Here is a 6,001-nt window from a genome sequence, read left to right as displayed (position 1 = left end):
CAGGCTACACGACGTGTGCGTTTCCATCGCAGCCACTGATCTGCAGCGTGACCTCCTCCTCACTAGTAAAGCGTACCTGTTCCAGAGAGCATGGAGGTTTCAGTCCCGTTCCACAGGGATACGACTTTAGAAATGAGGGTCTCCTGAGCTTTTTATTAACCTCTGAACGCAAATGAGCCCAAAATCTTACAGGCTCTTCTTCTAGTGGACACGGGCCTGTCGTATATTACTCCTCAGCTTAAAGCTCACTAGTAAAGGTGACTTCACTCTGTTTGGGTGCTTACTTGCTGATGTACCCCAGTATATGGGGGGAAAACCTTGGGGATCTGGAGAGAACATGTCCTGCTTTTTCTTTGCTGTGGCGAAAAGCCCCCAGATCTAATAAAGTGCATTTAGATTCGTCAGAAAGGTTAAAGGTGGTGTTTTGTCTCACGCCTGGTTGTAAAGACGACTGGTAGCTGTTTGAGTGCAGTTTACAGGCAGGAAAAAGGGCCTTTCCCGGTTTCTGACCAGCTCCCAGCTGACGACAGGTGCAGCTCAAATTCAAAGTACGTTTTTATTTATGTGGATTTATCTCAGCTATGAGTGGCCAGTATGGCTACTTTTTGAGTTGCAAACTTTTTGAGTTTTAGGCTGTAGAAAGTAAAACCTCATGGCGATGAGAAACCTGATTTTAGCAGCAGGAGAAGTGGACGGCCAGGGCAGCGAATCTAAAGCCATGAGAGCACAGCTGTGTTTTAGCGCGTCCCGTCAGGGAGTGTGGTTTCCATGTGAAATCTTTGCCTGGCTACGGTCCCGGAATTCTGGAGGAGTATTTTTGGTCGTTCCCAGCCTTATTGTGGCTGTTGTTGACCAACAAGAGCGCTTGAGACAACGTGTCCCTTCTGCTATAGATCTGCTGGATGCAGCAGGAGGTTGAGCTGCGTTGAAGCTCCAGAGTCTGTCTGGACGGCCTCATTTCATGAACTGCGTTAGGCACCTTTTCCATCAGTGCGTGCGGTCAGAACTGTCAGAGGCGCTCTCTCCTGATGGAGCCAGGCGGTGCGGCGAGTTTGTTTGTTTATTTTGGTCGTCATTTCCTCCTTTTTTGAGACACTTTCCTCAAACCCGGGGCCTTTTTGCCCTCGGTGTGTAGAGGTGCACGTTGCCGCTTACTGTACTGAAGGAGCGATTGTTCATAGCCTTTGCTGCTAATGCTGGACTGAGGAATGGAGGTGCAGGAGTGTGAAGGAATGAACTGCTAGATGAAGTAAGAATCTGCTCGGGTTTAAACTGAGAGGCTGATGACTTACTTCCTACTTACTTTTCTCCATAGTGAAATGTTTACGATGTAACGATTGTACGATTCTGAGTGGTTTGACACGGCAAGATCCTCTAGAATAGCTTGAGTCAGAATGGTTCACAGTGAGGGTGACGGGAAGCAGACACCCAAAGAGGTCAGTGCCTCTGAGAGCTCCCTTCCAGAAAGAGATTAGGTGGAATTGTTACAGATGCACTGCTGTTTAGTTTTACAGTAGTTTTGAGATAAACTCAGTGTGTTTTTTAGAGGCTGTATGTTGTGGGGAAGTACATGGAGTACACTGGAAGGCAGAATAGTTCCTTTTTAACCAGTTTTACCATCATCAACATATAAAAACTCAAAGGTTCACTGGTCATTTTTGTTTTGTTTGTGTTGTAGACATTGTGAGCCGTGGATCCTGTCACCACCACTGTAAAGAAAGCAGAGTCTGTAAGTTTTGATCACATTTCTCATCTTAACTGTACAGAATCTTTGTTGGCAGATGGCTAACTGACTAAGGTATCCCAGTAGACTGAGCCGGTATTCGTATTTGGTTAGATCTGCCTTAAGCGGTATTAAACCCAGGTTTAAACCCAGGCTGAATCTCAAAGTCCCTTTCTCCAGTTTGTGGGTTGTGAAATTTTGGCTTCTACGCTCAGATAGTTTACTATATATCCACTACAGAAAATCCTCAAACTCAGTCGGTCACTGCCAAAATATTTCTTTATGGCAGTTGTTGGTGGTGTTTTAATGGTAAGAGACATGAGAAGGGAAGAAAAGCTGCTTTAGACACTTCACAAGCTGCAGTGATGCATGTCAGTCCGAGGCTCATGTAGTCATTCTAACTGATTGGTAATGACCTTAATACTTGAAGAGCACAGTATCCTCTATCCTCACGTAGTTCATGGTCCAGTGTGAAACTACAGCTGACTTGGATATGACCTGTTGTTTCTGGGGTTAAAGGATGTTTTGTTCTTTTTTTCTTTTTCTTTTTTGGTTAAGGAGCAATTAATAGTTGGTACACGGGGGCTCTGGGTTCAGTTCCCTGAGGGGCTGAGAACTGAGGGTATTAGCTGGGGAGTAGCAGCCCTAATCTGCAGTTTACTCAGGGAGCAGATGGTGTCAGGGAGAGAGTTCTGCTTGTGGCTCGAAACAAACATGCAGACGAGTGCCTGGAAGTCTGCTGAGAATTATGTAACGCTATCAGCTGAGAAACTCGGGGCTTCTTGAACTGTTATTACTTGAAGACGTGAAGTCTACACGGGTTATTTAGCATCAGTATTTTTTTAAAAATATTTTTCAGGTGTGGAGTTTCAGATGATTTCTGATGTTTTTAGCAGAGTGTGATTGAAAGCCTCTTGCAAAGAAAGTGGAATTTATGTGGGGCAATATACAATCCAGCTCTAAAATGATGACTAATGGGAAAAAAGGATAATCTGTTTGTAAACACTAGATGGTGTGTGTGTGTGTGTGTGTGTGTGGGTGTGTATAACATGTACAGTTTTCCTGCTTAAAGGGGCATTCTAGCCTAAAAGAAGCGTTTAATATGCTTCATCATTTTGTTTTAATACTCTGTAGTGCATCCTTTCATCCCTCAGCATCATAAGTTTGACATAGTTCACACTTTTGTGACCTTTTTTCTCAAAAGTTTCTCTAGTTTTCGACTTAAATCCTCCTGTCTGCGCTGTTGTGGCACCTCTGTAGAAGGTAAGTAGACATGTTTACAACAGATGCAGCAATGGTTAAACATTTTGATTTGGGCTGAATTGCTCCTTTAATATCCTCATGGTAACTAATGCAGTGCCAACGAACAAACAAAACAAACAAACCGCGAATAATTCCCTTCTTTCTTACACCGGCGCGTGTTCTTCCAGATCTTAAGCTTGTGACATGTCGAGCGCTAGACACCACACTCCACTGCTGTGATGGGGAGGCTGTGATGATATAATATCTGCTTTATTCTTCAGTGTTTCTGTAAGCGAAGAGAATCCCTCAGGAACTTTTTGTGATATGGCAAGTCAGGTCAGCAGGTTTTAAGGGGGATCACTGGTCTGTGTAGGCCAGTCTTCACTTTGTCTTTAGTCTTGAGGTATTTAAAGCTTTCTTGTGAGCACAAAATATAACTATTTTGAAAACTAAAGTAATACCGGAATATTTCATTGCAAAACAGTGAAAATGAAGCGGAATAATATGTTAATAAACTCACGCATTTCTTTCCTAAACTAGGCCTGTGGTTCTTAGTTTCACGTTTCACCCAAGCTTGTTGCTTCTTGTTCGCCAGATTGTTTGAATTTTAGGTTCCACCTTAAATGCAGCAGTACAGGCTGTATAACCTGCTGAATGCAGCTGCGTTATCGTTTAATTTGGAACGGGACATTTAAATCAGCAAATTAACTCTATCGACATTCTCAAATCACTTTTCTTGTATGTTCAGTACGAACACTCTTGCCTCCAGTCGTCAGGTGCTGGGAAATATTATGGTTGTTCACACTTCAGTACCAGCTGGTCTGCAGTTTGTTGTACCCACAAACTTTGAGAACGTTGAGACCAAGTCAGCTCCATTTGGGTGGTATGGGAGTAAACAGAAACACTCTGCTTGTCCATATTAGGCAAAGACTGGCCGTTTATGTCCACTGCCTCTAAAACAAAGTGAGGTAACTGGGAGTCTGCGGTGTGTTCACTTTGGTTTGAAATGTGATGGAAACGTCCCTGACTCAGCTGTTCAGTCAAACAGGCCTTATTTATAGCACGCCAGTATGGTGGTTATGACAAAACTCAAACTTGTGGAGGAATTTTAGCCGCCGCTGGGCTTACTTGGTAAAGTTTGTACTGCTGTGTTTCAGCTGTTCTATGGCAGGTGTCGTTTTGCTGCCATCTTCGTGGATGCCAGTGAGATTCCGCTCGGTTTAAACAGCAACAGTGACTTGGTTTGGCTGCAGCCCCTGTAGAGAAAAGGTCTGGTCAGATGTGGTTCCATTCAGGGGGGTTTCCTCTGTTCTTATCTCCAGTGTCATATAATGTCCTTTATTGTTTTCTATTCATAGCACCGCTGGCCTCTCTGTAGGTAACGGCGAGAGAGCACAGTCCTTTCTTCCTGTTGGGTTTGTGCCAGAATTAAAATGTCAACAAGGCCCCACTGATACAGCCGAGAGAAAGATCCAGCAAGAAGATACGTTCTGATTTGGGTTTCTCTCACATCATTTAGATTTAGGAGGTGCTGTTTTCGTGTGGAGAGAACCGATGCTTTACACGTTATTGCTGCACAGGAAGATTTCACTGGACTCTGGCCGTCCAGGAGTTGGTCACCTCTGGCATACAGAGAGGAACGTCTCCCTTTCACTTTGTAAGAATGTGCAGCGGAGTCTCAAAATGGAATTAGCTAGGGAAAATGAAATGGCATGCCCTTTTTTCTCTTTCAGGCCTCCTCTATAAACAAAAGCGTCTATGGCATCAGTGCGTCTGTCAGAGAGTTTTCTCTTGTGATTACTGTCATCACATCTCTCCTAATTTGATTTGACCACAGCAATGCCAGTTAGAAGACAGGTCTCTGGCATTTGTCATACAGAGCTGTGCAGCTCGTATCCGACCCGTCATCCCCAATTCCTTCTTATGAGTTCAGCGTATGTTATACATCTGATTTGCTGCTTATTACTTACCATTAATGTGTACTGACTATAACAGAGTGCAGTGTTGGCAAAATGCTCTGGTCATATAATCTGAGCGAGCCTCAGTGCGTGATGCGTTAAGCAGAAGCGTAGACCGCCCTTCATTGATTTAATTTCCATCAAAATAGTCCACGAAGTACAAGTTCAGTTTTCAGCATCAGTGATATTTTTCCATAATTCCAGAATTCGTTCTTGCATTTCCACCTTCTCATGATCCGAGCATCCCAATCAGATTCAGTGGTGTTAAGGTCTGGACTCTTGAGTGGACCGTTCTTTGTTCTGAAAATTCCAGCAGCTTCTTTATTTGATTTTTTGGAAACTTTCTTCTGTCATTTTTGTTTCAGTAGCAGCTTCGTGACCGCTCCACATCTCTTCAGGCCCATAGCATTGAGCTGTGTTCTCACAGTAGAAGGATGAAGAGAAACAGCTGTGAATTTACTCTCAGATCTGAAGGAAGAATGGAGTTTGTTTTTCTTCTCTCTCAAAGATGAAATTTTGTGACTCAAAAGGACAGATGGTTAAAAAGGGTGGTTGGAACAGGTGGGTGTGCCAGGCTGATGTGGTTTTTGTGTGTGAACATTAGTATCATAGACAGCGGCTTCTTTGGGCTGGTATTTAGGGAGTGTCGGTGGAAACGCACAGTGTCTTTTATACTGTGTTGCCAGGCCATGCCCTTCCTTTGTCCTCTGGATGGCTTTGCTGAGGAAGAACCGAACGTGCCGATATGGTGGTGTTCTGTGTGCGGAAATTTATCATTCTAAGATATCAAGTAATAAATGGTCACTCAAATCGAAGCACATCTGCCATCAGAGGCCCTCAGCTGATTTGTTTTTCAGGTGTCTTTTTACGCCTAATGTCTTCATGACTGCGGCTGAGATTGATGGAACTGATCTGCGGCCGGCAGCTTGCAGAGCAGCGCAGACAATCTTTCATGAGCAGCAATGAATAGAAATCAGTGTATTCATTAAAGGTAAATCATGAATAATCCATGCGTGAAGTATGGCCTGCAGTGCTGTCGGGGTAGCAAGAGGAATTTTGTGCTGAGAGCTGCAGCAGG

At 43.9% G+C, this 6,001-nt stretch overlaps 1 protein-coding gene across 1 annotated transcript in view; it reads left to right on the top strand.

The window, feature by feature from the left end:
* Positions 1-922: 922 nt before the first annotated feature.
* eps8a (epidermal growth factor receptor pathway substrate 8a) overlaps positions 923-6,001 on the top strand; it is a 65,859-nt gene continuing 60,780 nt past the window's right edge. Inside the window, exons 1-2 of the mRNA XM_037542620.1 lie at positions 923-1,249; positions 1,679-1,729. The gene's annotated coding sequence lies outside the window, so the exon portion shown is untranslated. The remainder of the gene's footprint in view (positions 1,250-1,678; positions 1,730-6,001) is intronic.

This window comes from Pygocentrus nattereri, chromosome 11 (genome assembly GCF_015220715.1).
Source record: "Pygocentrus nattereri isolate fPygNat1 chromosome 11, fPygNat1.pri, whole genome shotgun sequence".
Lineage (NCBI taxonomy): Eukaryota > Metazoa > Chordata > Actinopteri > Characiformes > Serrasalmidae > Pygocentrus > Pygocentrus nattereri.
The sequence above is the reverse complement of the archived record's forward strand: the minus strand, read 5'-3'. Positions and strand labels throughout refer to the sequence as shown.